General features: G+C 47.0%; 1 long non-coding RNA gene across 1 annotated transcript; it reads right to left on the minus strand.

The window, feature by feature from the left end:
• Positions 1-8,573: 8,573 nt before the first annotated feature.
• On the minus strand, positions 8,574-15,261 carry LOC311630501. Its single transcript, XR_014796386.1, has 3 exons — positions 15,190-15,261; positions 10,507-10,558; positions 8,574-9,194 (listed from the first exon to the last, which is right to left on the minus strand). It is a non-coding gene; the product is annotated as an uncharacterized lncRNA (long non-coding RNA).
• Positions 15,262-15,845: the final 584 nt, after the last annotated feature.

Raw genomic sequence — 15,845 nt, forward strand, 5'->3', positions numbered from 1 at the left:
ATAGCCAATATTTTCCCATGAAGCCCTCCATTTGCCCACGTAAATGTGGACCCAGCCGGCAAAGTCTCTTAAGAGAACTCTAAATATGAAAGAGTTAGTGTAGCCGAGAGCAAGGATGTACTTGTCTCTGGTACAACATCAGCTTCAGAAGCTTAGGGTGCCCAGGAGGCAGCAGGAACCCATTAAGAACACGGTACTGATAGATGTTTCTCTGGGTCTGTTTTTGTTCATCAGTTTATGTTGTTTGTGATGCTGGTATTCCACAAATGAGTGAGATCATGTGATAAAGAAAAAAAGAACACGGAACTGAGAATCAAACACCCGTTCACGTCCCAGCTCCCTCATCTGTTGGCTGTGTGGCCATGGGCAAATATTTCCGTGTTCTGAGTCCTGGCTCTCTAAGAAGGAATTATTCTTCCTCTAAGAAGGAATAATTATACCTAGCTTGGAGGATTACGATAAGGAAACACCAGAATCTATTTGGCAGATACTTCCCTCTGTAAAGCACTAATGACATGTTTGCTATTATTAACCCTGGTGTTTTACAGGCCAGACATAGATACATAACATAGCGAGGCCCAGCGTGTAGTCCTGCATGCTCATCCCACACGTTCCCGCGGAGATTGATGTGTCCATGGCATATTGCAGGCCTCAGAAGGCCTACAAACACAACCAAAGCTTTGCTTAGCTTGTTTTAACTCAGCATTTCCAGGCTTACTTGCGACAGGCCCCACTTTTTTTTTTTTTTCTTTTTTTCTTTTTTTTTTTGCAAAACCCCAATGTCATGATTCATTCTAACCCTAACCCAGTGTTCTCAGCGAGGGGTGGTTTTGTCCCCCAGGCCCCAGGAGACATATGGAAATATCTAAAACACTGTTGCCACTCACTGGGTCTGGGCGGGGTTGGGGGGTGGGGAGAGAAGAAAGGGCAGGGCTCCTGTCTTTTTGTTCTTTTTGTGAGTAGAGGCCAGGGTTGCTGTTAGACATGCTATAACGCCCAGGACAATCCCTTCCTCCTCAACAAAGAATTCCCCAGGTGAAGAAACCCTAAACTAACCCCTTCTTTAAAATATTTATATTTCCAACCTGTATTTCCTCATAGGGTTAACAGGCTCAAAGATATATGTATCACACACACACGCACACACATATATATACACACACACACACACACACACACACACACACACATATATATATATATGTGTGTGTGTGTGTGTGTGTGTGTGTGTGTGTGTGTGTATACATATATTGTGACCCGGTGCACAACATTCTTGCACTCGTGGGGGCTGGTCCCCCTCAGCCCAGCCTGCTCCCTTTAGCAGTCCAGGAGCCCTTGGGGGATGTCTGACTGACAGCATCCTTAGTGCTACCGCAGAGGTGGGAGAAGCTCCAGTCACTGCCACTGCTCTTGCCAGACATCAGCCTGGGTGGCTGAACAGTGCTCCCCCTGTGGGAGTGCACTGACCACCAGAGGGCAGCTCCTGCATTGAGCGTCTGCCCCCTGGTGGTCAGTGTGTGTAATAGTGACCGGTCGTTTCACCATTTGGTCAACTTGCATATTACCCTTTTATTATATAGGATATTTTATCTTCTGCGAGCTATTCTGTCTTGTCTTCTCTCCAATCCGACTTAGTTGGTCTAGTTTCCATATCTATAATGCTCCAGGACTTCATGAGCAATCCATGGGCCCAGCTCTCACCCTTGCCGACTCTGATTCCATTGCCTATCAGCTCTGTGGTCCTAGGCTCAGTCTCCATTGCACAGCTGGTGTCCTCTCAGCTTCCTCTTTCTCTCAGGACTGCCCATCCAGAGTCTTTTCTGAAACAGTAAGTCCTTCTTGAAGTTCACTGACCAGATCCACACCCAATATTCCGGATACAGGAGACCCTTGCAGTAAGCTGCATGCTTCCTGAAAGAGACCATAAATGACAATTCCCAGGCCACAATCAAGAACCAGAAAATGTCATGTCATAATTATAACTTGGGGAACATCTTTCTATGTGTAATGCATACAAATATCAGCTAAAATGTAACCAAGAGTTAACTTTCTTTCTTTCTTTTTTTTTCCTGTAATTAAATGTAAATTCCCTTTCCAGCTCCCATTCTGCTCCATGGCAGAAATGCCATCTTGGTAAATTCAGGATCTCTGTACATTCTCATTTCCTCAGGGATCTTAAAGGGACAAGGGAGGGATCTACCCGATCTTCATCTACCTGGCTCATATCACAGTGGGGTCCCCACCGTCACTGCCCTGGCCCTGTTGTCCTGCTTCTCCTTATGTCATCTCTCTGTGCCTCTGCCTCTCTCAGAAGCACAGCATCCTGTCCCAGGTTCTCACCCTCCGCTGCGCTTTGAGAAGCTCTGAGGACCTTCACATTCCATACTCTCTTGACTCACCCCAAGAAAGAGTGGCCTCAGTTTCCCAAACTCATCTGGGGCCCCATCATTCCTCACCCAGCCTTGGCCCAGGGACATGCAGGAAACAGGAATTCTTCTCAAGGACCCCCTTCTCCCCAGCATTTCTCCTCCCACCTTAACTTCACTCTGGAATAGCTTTCCCTGAGTGCCTGTTTCCATCCTTTCTCCTCATCATATATTCTCTGTGTCCTGAGTCCTCTTAAAAGCCATGCTTTTGAAACTCCGAGACTTAAGCTTTTAAACCTCAGAAGCTTTTCTTCTTTCCTCGAATTACCATGTCTGCCAGGAGTGTCAAGCCTCTTTGGGCCTTTAGCTTTTGCTCTGTATTTTTGCTAAGTCATTCATTCACCAAGTTGGGGGGGAGGGGGGGAGGGTAGCAGAATCTTTAGCCTGAATATACAGGGGAGGGCCAAGGGCACAAGGAAATGAGGGGAAAAACTTTGTTTAAATCTCAGAATATCATTATCCCCAGAAAGGAGGCACCCCCTGACTTTTGGGTCCACTCTAGTGGCTTGTTCTCCTCTTCTTGTATCCAATCTTACTAGTTTAACGTTTTGCTTGCCTGGAAGAGCTGAGAGTAGGGGAAACAGGTTTCATCTCGCTTGCCAACCTCAGTGGATCCACAGCGGCTTCCTGCAGGTGTGTTGGAAATGTTTGTTGAGGCCGCAGCTGGGCCTTTTGAGCAGAAGTAGATCGGTCCCACCTGCGGTGGGTAAGGGAGGCGATGAGAGAGCACGTGGGCCGAGCACTAGCCATCACCAGCTTATCTTTATGGGCAAACTTGGAGATTTGCCTAGAACTGTGGTCGGCAAACTGCAGCTCTTTGGCCCCTTGAGTGTGGCTCTTCCACAAAATACCACGGCCTGAGCTAGTCTATTTTGAAGAAGTGGCTTTAGAAGAAGTTTAAGTTTAAAAAATTTGGCTCTCCAAAGAAACTTCAATCGTTGTACTGTTGATATTTGGCTCTGTAGACTGATGAGTTTGCCAACCACTGACCTAGAACCTCCCTTTCCTAAATCATATGATAAATGTTGTGAGAGGACGGGAGGAAAGGCTATAAACAGAGGGAACCCTGGCCATAAAGGATGTTTGAGCTGAGGCGGGATCATCCCAGGGCCAACATTCCAAGTGGCACCCCGGGAACTGGGAATGGAATGAGGATAGGACCCCAGCATATTGCTCCTCCCTTCTCCCCAGCGCCCAGCCCTGCCCTCAGGGAAGGGTGGCAGAGCTTATGTGGTTTGTACCCTCCGGAGTAAGCTCACAAACTAGTTATTTCCTGGGCAATGGGACTCACTGATGGTTGTGAGCAGAGGAACGATGAAATAAGAAAAGGCCAGTATAAGAGGAACCCAGCAGCCACAGCTGGCATGGGTTGGAGGGGAGCGGGAGGGCGGGGAGCAGCGCCTGCAGCCGTCGGGGTGAGAGGTCTTCATGAAGGGGAATGCGTGCAGAGATAACACCGAGACAGAGGACAGCGGGCCCCTTCCCTGAATGCCAAGTCACAGGCCCTGCAGAAGCGTGAGGGTTACGAACTTGCTGGATAATGCCTTGTGCCCGGAGCCTCTGCCTTTACGTTGAAGGAAGCAAGGGGTTTGCAGAAGCCAGTGAGTAGAAACGGCCTGCTGCCAGCTTGGCCTGATGCAGGGAGGCCTGGTTGGGGACCCTCAAAGGGAAAACACCCCCCACCCCCGCCCCAGCCTCTGCAGAGTCCGGGGCAGCAGGCCCTGGGCGTGCCCCTTCCACGTGCCTGCAGCCAAGGGAAACTTCTGGCCTCGGGGCGGCTCTCGGCCACCCTGAGAAAGGTCAGGCTGCACTGGGATGTGGCCACAGCTCTGTCCCTCTGGGCGCTTCTCCAGGGCCCAGAATAATTCCTCCGAGGCACAAGCCAGCCCCTCCCGCTGAAACAAACCAAGGCAAAAACACAAAAACAAAGCCGGGCGCAGCCTGGAGAGGGGATTGCCTAGGAGGAATACTCTCCGGGCAGGTGGGGCGGGGGCTGCTTTTGACCTATTAAAGCAGGCGACTTGAGGATAACTGGTGGGGGAAGGGGAAATCCTGGGGTGGGAGTCGGGGAACGATATAAAAATAGTGGGAGCCATTCATCAGGGTTTCCTTCCTTCAGCAACACGTGAGAGAGCCTGCCTCTGCTCGTCCAAGGTTTGGGGTGCCTAAACCGATTCCCCTGCCCCACACTAACTTGCCTTTTTCTCTCTGTTTTGGTCTCATTTGCCCTCCCCCAATTTGCCTTCCTTGCACACTGCATGTGCTCCTCCGTTCTCATCCCTGTGCCTAAAGCTGCTCACAACAGAATGTACCTCCGGGTCATCCTGAAAAGTCCCCAAGGAGAACATTATGGTCATTTCTTCTAGACGCGCAACCCCGGCGTGGCCTGGGCAGGTGTCCCTGGAAGATGCCTGAGGCCTCCAGCCACCTCCTTCACATTCCTAACCCCACGCGCACCAGCCAGGAAAAGACTCGGGTTCTGTGGCCTTGGCTAACAGAACCTCTGCCTGCCCCGCTCGTGTCCCTTTCTGAGGACACAGCAGGGGAGGGGAGGAGAAGGGCAGCTGCAATTCAGCAACTCACCCCACCCCAGTGCAGGAGCCATAAACATGTGAGGAGGTCACGCACCACATGAGGCAGCAGGACACATGCCCAGAGGGTGCTGACCAGGCTTCAGAGTTCAGAGGGGAGGAAGGACTGGGAGCCCGGGAAAATGGAGAGGACTCGATAGCAAAGAGCCTCACCGGTAGAAAGAGAGAAAGCACATCCCAGGTAGGGGGGAGAGGGGGGCTGTTAGAATAAAGGGCGCAACCCCAACTCAGCAGGGCCATTCCGGGGACAGGAGTGAGCAGGCCAGCCCAAAAGGAGCACAGGGCTCGCGCTGGGGTGGTAACAAAGCAAGCGAGAAAGCTCAATGGAAAGCAGTTTGTAGAGAGCCTGGAACTCCAAGTCAAGAGTTTGGAATTTGCATTCGTAATGGAGAGACGTAGAAAGTTGTTGCGTAGGGGAGGAACGCGACTATGTGTGAGGAGGTATCAGATCTTATAGCTGCAGCAGGCGTGACACTCGGGCCTATAGCTAGAAACAAGGGCAGCAAAATACCACCTATAAGAAGAATACAGAAAAGATATGGGGCCAGATGCCACACTGCTCCCGGATTTATTAACTGTGGTTAATATTCATTATGAATATTATAATATTCATTATGAATATTATAATATTCATTATGAATATTATAATATTCATTTCTGCTGGGAAGGGGTGGAAATCGGGGAGATTTGGCGGGGGCACGAGGGCTTTTCTTCCTCCGGGCAGCAGGAATGCGCCTTCCTGCCGGCCCTCCTGTGTGGGAGGGCTTCCTGGAGATTTGCCTATGGAGGCGGGCTATGCATGCCCTGCTCGGAGCAGGGTGCTGCTCTCCCTTTGAGCCAGGAAAGTGGCAACTGGAGTGGCAGCAGGTGGAGAGAGAAAGAGCTGAGGAGCACCTGCACTGCCACCGTTTGGTATGATAACACGTGTGAGCCTCCCACGAGTCAGGAGGACAACTCAAACGGTAGCTAAGCTTAAAGACACAGAGGTCCCCCTTATATGAAATACCCATGCTGAAGCTGGTTTGACTCAGTGGTAGAGCGTCAGTCTGTGGACTGAAAGGTCCCAGGTTCGATTCTGGTCAAGGGCATGTACCTTGGTTGCGGGCATATCCCCGGTAGGGGGTGTGCAAGAGGCAGCTGGTCGATGTTTCTCTCTCATCAATGTTTCTAGCTCTCTATCTCTCTCCCTTCCTCTCTGTAAAAAATCAATAAAATATATATATATATATATAAAGAAAAAGAAAAGAAAAAGAAAAGAAAGAAAGACCCAGACTAGGCAGAGTCATAGACAGAAAGCAGGTCATTGGTTGCCCGGGGCTGGAGGGAGGGGGCAAAGGGTAGTGACTGTTCGAGGGGGTCCAGGCTTTCCTTTGGGGACGATAAAAATGCTCTGGAATTAGCTAGTGGCGATGGTTGCACAACATTGCGAGTGTACTCGCAAATCCAATTGTAAACTTTAAAATAATTAAATTGGTAAATTTCATGTTGTGCATTTGAATACAATAGTTTCCTTCAAAAACAGCAGCTGGGTTTCAGCCATCTTGTCAGCCGTCCTCCAGGGCTGCCTGCCAGGAACGGGGACGCTACTCCAGCAGAAAGATGCTATTCCTATGATATGATGAGAGACTGGAATCTCGTCTCTCTTGCCAGAGAACTAGACCCGGCTGAATCTTCTGAAGAACTCCACAGGTGCCCTGTGGTGACCATCAGTTCTATTCCCAAATATTTCAGATCACATGGTAAGATTATACTTCCGTCCCCTTTCCAATTAAATGGGACCACGCGACTCTTTCTGGCCAATGAAATGCAAGTATAAGCCACTCCTGGCAGCAGTATTTCAGTCCTGATTCAAGTTCTGCAAGCTCTTCTTATTCTCCCCGCTGAGTGTGGCAATGTTGGAAATGAGGGCTGTCCCATCAGCCCAAGTCCCTCACTCTGGTGAGCAGAGCTTTTAATGACCTGCAAGTGGTCAAGTAGCATGAAAAGGGAAATAAGCCTTTGTTGACCTAAGTTATTCAAACTGCTTACCCTAGCCCATCCTGGAAGAAACAACATTGGGACTCTTGCCCATGGTCAGCCTCAGTGTGCCCTCGGTGTTAGCCACAGACATGAGCAGAAAAAACTATCTCGGTAACTAGTTATGAAAAGCGAGATCTGTCCCTTTCCCTTTTCCTCTTCCTTTCCCAGCGCATAGGAGTTGCCTGGTAAAGGGAGCAGGAAGTGAAAGAGTACACCATGCCCTCCTTGAGGGGAAGGGAAGAGATGAAATGAAATCAGAGATGAAGTGCCACTGGACACACAGATGAACCCTTCCACCAGGACTGGGGCTGCCGGGGAATACACACTCTGCCAGACCCTTGTCGAGGCTGCCACGGAGGGTCCAAAGTGGCCAACACCTCATCTCACGTCCCTCGCACACTGCAGTCCCCTGCTGTGCCTCCCTTTAGGTGAACCAACCAGAAACCAAAGGCAGCAGATCCCAGGAGGGGCAGAGAATGGATCTGTGGACAGAGGGAGACAAAAGGACCAACTGAATGAAGGAAAGAGCAATGAGACAGTGAGGAAATGGCAATTTTCTGGTAAAGAAGCAGAATGAGGCAAGAATAGCAGTGTCGCCGAAACCGGCTTGGCTCAGTGGTAGAGCGTCAGTCTGTGGACTGAAAGGTCCCGTGTTCGATTCCGGTCAAGGGCATGTACTTTGGTTGCGGGCACATCCCCAGTAGGGGGTGTTCAAGAGACAGCTGGTCGATGTTTCTCTCTCATCAACGTTTCTAGCTCTCTATCTCTCTCCTTTCCTCTCTGTAAAAATATCAATAAAAATATATTTTAAAAAAAAAAAGAATAGCAGTGTCAAGCAAAAGTGTTTTCAAGGCAAAAGAGACCTGAGCATGCGTTCAACTAAGGCACAGTTCACCTAAACCACACCAGGACATCATGGTGACCAGTTAATTCCAGCTCAGCTCACTTTGGGCGGTGTACCCCAAATATACCAACGATGAAGTGAAAGGAGCAACATGGTCACAATGCAACAACATTGCAAGCTCCCTGTGGTTCTAACTACAGGATAAGAGTCCCCCCTTATCTGTGATTTCACTGTCTACAGTTTGTTATCTGTGGTCAACCATGGTCCAAAAACATTAAATGGAAAATTCCAGTTCTTAAGTTTTAAATTGCATGCTGTTCTGAACAGGGTGATGGAAATCTCGTGCTGCCCCACTCTGTCCCGCCTGAAATGTGAATCATCCCTTTGTCCAGCTTCCCACCTGCACACACCCCCTGCCTGTTAGTCACCTGGTAGCCGCCATCTTGGTTATCAAATGGCTGTCACAGAATCACAGTGTTTGTGTGCAAGTAACCCTTACTTTACTAAATAACGGCCCCAAAGTGCAAAATCAGTGATGCTGGCAATTCAGATACACCAGAGAAGCCATAAAGTGCCCCCTTTAAGTGAAAAGGTGAAACTTCTTGATGTAATAAGGCATTTCATCATCTCACATAATCACAAGAAGAGTGACTATGGCACAATACTTTGAGAGAAAGAATGAGAGCATTCACAAAACGTTTATTACAGTTTATTGTTTTAATTGCTCTATTTCATTAATTATTGTTACTCTCTTTCTAATTTAAAAATTAAACTTTATCATAGGTACATATGTGTGGGGGAAAGCATAGTACATACAGGGTTTGGTCCTATACGTAGTCTCAGGCACCCACGGGGCATCTTGGAACAAATCCCTTATGGATAAGGAAACCCCTATATCCACCTTTCCATAAGAGAAGGATAATCTTTTAAGAATAGGAAGACTTGCAGGCATGGGAACACTAAGGCTACTGTATCATATCCCTGGCTCCCAGGAGGCTGGCTAGATCTCATTCATATAATTTCTTTTCGGGGTTGTTGCCAGGAGGATTTAGAATAGCAACCATGGTGGTCAGTGTAGGTGAGGCTGCCTGTGCATTTGGGAGAAATCCCTCTTCCTGAGCATTTGGGAGAAATCAGCGTCTGACTTCCCAGCAACAGCCAACTGTGGTCAACCCATGCGCTGCATTCACTCCTGTCCCCGCAGCACCTCTCCTCGGGATGGTTCAGAAGGAAGGACTCTCTCCATCACCTTTGGGATGGTATGCGGTGAGCATCTGCAAAGCCAGCGGAATCTGGACGCTGGTGGGTAGTTAACTGAAAGAAAGCACAACTGCTGCATTCAGCATGAAGTGAGAACGCTCAGGAAAAGGGGAGAGTGATCAGTGGTCTTAGAGTATCAGATGAACATTGCCAGGAAAAGAAGGAGCTGGGCTTCCAGAGTGCAGCTTGCTCGATGGTTCAGCACCAAAGTTCAGGGCACAGAGCTCAGCTGTGCAAGCTGTACACTGCACGGAACATCTCCTCGCCCTGTCCTCTCACCCTCCTGCCAAGGGATCAGGGACAGTTGACATCCGACCTTCATTCCATTCACCAAACCAGGCAACCTAGCATGCAGGTGTCTCACTAAAGGAAAGGGTGCCTTTTTTCTTTGCACAAATATGCTATCCACTTGCCAAACCATGTTCCCTGGAAACTGCAACACCCAGAGGTGCAGGGAGAAATTTATTTCTAATTCTCACAGGGTTAATTCTTAGAAATTTATTTCTAATTCTCACAGGGTTAATTCTTCCCTGGCCAAATTCTTTCCAGTTGCTTATGATGTATTTACTCTTCATGTCTTGCCTGTAAAAGCATTGCATCATGATCAGAGCTTGAGTGGGTGAAATTCTGAAAAGATGATAACAGTAAGAACAGTGCTGAAAACAATCCCTCATCTTGGTTTAGCCCTTAACATTTGTAAAAGGGCTTTCCTACAGAATTGAATTCAAGCCTCAGAATTCCTGGATCAAATAGGGTCGACAAACTGTGGCTTGCGAGCCACATGCGGCTTTTTGGCCCCTTGAGATTTTAGCAAAGGCCAGCTTAGGAGTACCCTAATTAAATTAGTAACAATGTACCAACCTATATAGTTTAAGTTTTAAAAATTTGGGTCTCAAAATAAATTTCAATCATTGTACTGTTGATATTTGGCTCTGTTGACTAATGAGTTTGCCGACCACTGAGGTAAAGGAATCCTTTTCCACTTAACAATTGTGGAGCTGAATCTCAGAGTAGGACTGAAATCTCAGGTTTATTTCAAATTATATGCTCTTTGCACTATAAAAACAAAAAATATATATACATTTAGAAGAGTTTGTAGGTATCAGGTTGAATAGCCAGCACCTGTTCTCCTGTCTCCTGGGTAACAGAAGAGTAATTTTTCCCTGGGCATCTGCTGTCATTCTCAGTCTACATTCTCCAATTCAGAGAGAGACATGCAACTCAGGCCTGGCCATTCAGAGCACTGCCATAGTAGTTGGCTCAAGGGATGGGCATGTGATCCAACCAGAGCCAATGAGAGGCAAGAAGACATTTGCATAGCAATTTTCATTTTAAAAAAGGTGCAGAAGGAAGAGGCTGAACTCACCTCCTCCTCCACAGACCCAAGGAATATATCTCTGCATATGGAATAATTCCTTCTGGAAAAAAACATAAGCACTGGTGAAGGGATCCCTTGACATTGGGCAAATGACATTGAAGTTGATCTCACATTGGCAAACACGGGAAACTATAAGAAAAGCTGAGACACATTATGGCCATAAATCCCATCCCCAGTGGGCACCCCATAATCATGAGGGAGCTCAACACCTGGAGCTTCCACTTGAGAATCAAAAGGTTCAGACCCAAGACTGGCACCCCAACTTTTAGGACGTTTGCATCACCTCAGAAGGAGGGAGGCTCACCTCTTTCCCACTGGCCTGGAGCAGGGGAGAAGGTGTGTCTGGAGTTGTTGCTCCCATCCTGCCCCAGGTGGCATGTGAGTCTGAATAAAGTCAGCGTGGATGATAGGACAGCCAAGAAGTGACTAGAGGCAGGGTCTTAGTGACATCATTTGAGCCTATAAATTGAGTCACACCCCCAAAGACTTTTTATTCACTTGAGCCAATATGTTGCTTTTGTTATTTAGACAGCTTGAAGAATATTATTTGTCACTTACAACTAAAATATCTTAGCCAGTTCAGGTAGCTTCTTCCTTTTCTGTCTCATTAGCCATGTGCAAATGCAGGCAGTGCCATTCACAGCAGTAGGTGCCAGCATAAGATTCAATCACCAAAGACTGGGCCACAGAAATTCCTTTAGTGCTATCTGTGGCTGCTCACCAATTTTCCTCAGCAACCTGGAAAAGGTGGACATGTTCCCTTTGACCAGATGCCCAGTGCCCAGTGGAGTAGCCTAGCCTGCTGGGAATTATGAGGCAATTGTGTGGTACAATGAGAAGTGCACTTGCCCTGGTAGAGATTGATCTATGTATTCTAATTGTGCTTAGACACCTGAGTCAGCTAAACCCCTGATGGTGAAGAAATGGCTCTAATGGTAATGGAGGCTACATGCAGGAGAGAGAGCCTTCTCCTGCAAGCATGAGATGTAAGTCCTCTCTTTTGGTCTGACTGGGCCATTGTAGGTCATGTACTCATCACTGGATCAGTTGCCAAGAGAATGGCATGCATTGATTGGCTCAGATTAATCAGGATCTACCCTGAAGCTGGAAATGGTATCACTTTGGTTATCCCTGAGTCACACTGGGGAAGGAAAATTCCAAAACTGGAATTCTGTTGAGAAGAAATAGGCACTAGATGTTGGATAAGATCAAGGATGTCATTATAATCACTACTTGACCACGTGACCCTGACAGATCCCTCTAACTCTTGGCCCTTAGAATTCTTACCTGCAAAGTGAAGATGATAGAATGAAGGATATCAACACCCGCTTTCCATTCTAATATGCTATGACTCTATCAATTCCTAACGCAAAACAGGAAACCCACGTGGATAGTATGTTGTGGAAGGGAAAACTGGTGATGGTAGTAATTGCTCATGTTCATTCATTTCAAAGTTGCTTCACTTTGGGGCAGAGGTTTGGATAGGGCACAGGTGTGTCCTTCTTAAAGAAAACCCAAAATCAGATCCACAAAACACATAAACGTTGGTGGGACTACACATACTACAGTTGCTTTACAAAGGGATTTGCCACAGTTCTCTCTTTTCCATTTATTTCTAGATAATATGATTATGTGATGTCTTTAGCTTGAAGAAATTGCTTTTACAATCTTTTGATGTTTTTTTGGTTTTTGTTTGAGGAATTCTGCTGTTTCTCCACACTTGAGAGGGCATTACAAGATGCCTTATACAATAAATAATGGAACTAAAGAGACTTTCAAAGAAAGTGTGGGGAAAATATGTGCAGCTCAGTTCCATATAAATCAGTTTATCATTTGTATGTTTTCATAGTTTCACTATCACTCCCGGACTCTATTAAGGACATTTATGTCCAAACAACAGCGTTCTCCTCTCACCCTCATATTTGTTCTTGTGCATGCCTTCCCGTCACAGAATGAGGGAGCAGCACAGCATTGTCTTCACTGGTTCCACAGCCAAAATTTCATGTAAAAATCTAGCAGCTTCGAAGACCATGAGGATAAATCAGTCTCACTCACTTCTGACTCTCAGCACTTCCTTCTCAGATCCTTCCTGCCTCTTACCTTAAATACCCCCTACCTTGTGCCTCTCTTGCTACCACTCTCTGTACATAAGCAGGCCCATTGTGCACCAGGAACTCTGCAAGTACTATACCTGTGTTCCTTTATGACACACCCCTCCTCCTTCTGCCTCCAGACCCACCCCGTGGACTCTGGCCCTGCCAGCTTGGTACTAAGGTTTGCCAGACTCTGGAAAATGAAACCACATCATATAGCAAGTAATGTTCCTTCCAGCTCAGAACTCTTCCCCAGTCATCTTCCCCACCTGGCATGTTAACTCCTTAAAGCTTAGTAGACTCCAAAAACATATACTAACATGTTCTCTAGTGTCTCCAGGGATTAGGAAACTCTTCTTCCTCAAGCAAAGCAGCCTACAGAGAGGGGAGTCAGTCCACAAAATAATGGGAATATAAGTGAGTTTTGAAAGGAGTGATTTATGTTTTTAAAAAGTCTGATTTTAACAGGTTCCCACTTCTGAACAGTTTTAGAATTTAGAAAGTGGTCTACGGGTCTAGTCCTCAGATAGGTTTTGTTGGCACTCAGTGTTCTTTTATAATTGAGAGATTCTGCATACAAATACTAACATATGTCTTCTCCTAAAGACAAAACCAAACCAAAAAGTTCTGGTAACATTAGATCTAGATTCATTTGGCAATAGTCAGCCAGACCTGGGTCAGTGTTCCCCTTTGAGATAGAACTCCTGCCTCCCCTGGTCTGCCACTCCTCTTTATCTTCTATCCTGCCCTCTCTTCTCGATCTTGTCCCTGCCTGTGCCCAACCCCACTCCCAGGCAGGTGTGTAAGGCTGCAACTCCTGGTTTACAAAGCACTGCTGCTCCCCCTGACTCCATACACACCCCAATCTCCACCACAACGACTACCACCATCACCTCCACACACACCCCCCTCACATTGCTGCATAACCTCATTTAGGCATCACAATCATCCTGTGCAACAAGCAATCCTCAATTACAATTTTGGAGGGAAAATAATTTTTCCAAATTTCTTTACTATAAAGTTATATTCTGCAACATATAGGAAGTAAATTCTAGGCAATGATAACCTATTCGAACAGATTGGACTTAGCCATTATTTTTCTATTCTGGACCTGGTCAGATTATACAACTATATATAAAAGCCTAAGCAACCATTAATATGGAATGACCGGAACAACGGGTCAACCAGTCGCTATGATGCGCACTGACCACCAGGGGGCAGACACTCAATGCAGAAGCTGCCCCCTGGTGGTCAGTGTGCTCCCACAGGGGGAGTACTGCTCAGCCAGAAGCTGGGCTCACGACTGGTGAGTGCAGCTACAGTGGCAGGAGCCTCTCCCAACTCCACAGCAGCACTACTGAGTGGCAGCAGCAGGTGTAGCGGGCTGGGATGAGCATGAGTGGCCCAGTGCCCAGCCCCAGTTCGGGCTCCTCCCTGGCCACCTGCCACTTAGCGCACTGCCACATCCCCCGAGGGGTCCCAGATTGCGAGTAACTGTGTCATAACTTATAAACTGCTACATCCCACGCACAGTTAAACAAGGAAGGTGGCTTCCGCAGTGTTTGAAAAAGAGATGTGTGGCTGCTTAATCCTAATTCATCAGAAGAATTTCCAAAACTGCCCACATCCTGTTTATTCTACATGGGGATGAACATGCATTCCTATATATTGGAAACAGTCTCTTAGATTTAAAAATTAAAACCTGACAAGACTACTCTAACACTGAAAAATTAGGATGATGCAATGATGACATGCATGGATTCTGGCTTTTTGGTCAGCCCTGATTTTGACACTTACAACTGTGTGATAAAGCCAATTACTTAGCTTCTCTCTGCTTCAGTTTTTCTACTCATAAGATGGGGGAAATGGTATTACTGCCTCAGGAGGATCATGTTATGTACTACTTTTTATAATCAGGGCAAAAAAAAAAAAAATGTAGCTACCCATACAACAGCAAGATGCCTTTCACTGTATGAAAAGTATGGCCACTGGTGCATGCACTGTCCTGGTTTGTGAGAGGGATGTCCAACTGCTTATTTAGGCCCAATCCCCAACCAGCAGTCAGACATCCCCCAAGGGGTCCCAGATTGTGACAGGATGCAGGCCGGGCTGAGAAACACCCTTCTCCCAGTACACAAATTTCATGCACCAGGCCTCTAGTAGTATAATACTGGGAAGATTTTTAAATCCTGACATGAGGATGTACACCAAACCACATAATTTAGATTCTCTAAAGGTGGACTCCAGGCATCAACAATTTTTAAAATCTCCAGATGATTCTAAATGTGCCCCCAAGGCTAAGAACCACTTTCTTAGAGTCTGCCCTCAAATCAGTGGCTACCCAACCCCCGTGAAGGAAAGGAGGTGAGTAAAACATTCCCCAACTCCTGACTATAGTAAAAGTGAAATTGTTACCACATCTTTAAAGTCTAACATTCTGGGATATTTTCTATCTCAGAAAATAGCAATAGAAACCAGCTGAACTTATTCCTCACACATTCTAAATAAATCTGCTCTCTCGTAAGATTTCTCATTGCCCACCCACCTCACAGGCAGACCATCGGCTGAATAGCCTTACCTCTGAGAGTGCCTCTATCGGGCGCTGTTTAGAGGGCTCCTTAGCAGAAGGTCACTGCAATTATTTTGTTATGCTTTTACTACAGAGGAATTTAACTAAAAGGGGTCAGAGAGGGCATCCAAAACGTTCCAAGTATTCACCAGGCAGAAGCACTTAAGCAAGAGGGACACCTTCTGCTGGAGAGGCGCCAGCTTGGGCCCAAGCCAAGGGCGTGCACACGTGTGGCCTTCGCCAGAGACTAAATGTAGGCACAGGAAGTCAGCTCGGGCAGCCTGGGGACATCTGAGGTGAAGCCGTGGTTTACTTCAAGGCAGAACCTGTTCTGTTAAAACCATTTTCAAATGTTCCCCAGCCTGTGATTTTTTGGGGACTGACAATGTTCCAAGAATCAGAGGCCAAGTTTGGGAGGAAAATAAAACTATTCCTACCACTGGCTCAGGAACACGTGATCGTTCCCTGACCCAGAGGTGGAAACGAGTACTGTACCGAGAACAAGAACAAGTTTGCCCAATCGTATCTCTAAATAACGTCAAGGCAGAGGGCACTGCTAGTTGCCAAGAGTATTTAATAAACAGTTACTCGGCTTAGGGCTGTGCAACATGACAAACGAGATTGGTCTCTAATTTCTAGTTGGTGCTTATAAAATAGAGGCATTA

This window comes from Pipistrellus hanaki, assembly GCF_964339955.1.
Source record: "Pipistrellus hanaki genome assembly, chromosome: 11".
NCBI classification, from domain to species: domain Eukaryota; kingdom Metazoa; phylum Chordata; class Mammalia; order Chiroptera; family Vespertilionidae; genus Pipistrellus; species Pipistrellus hanaki.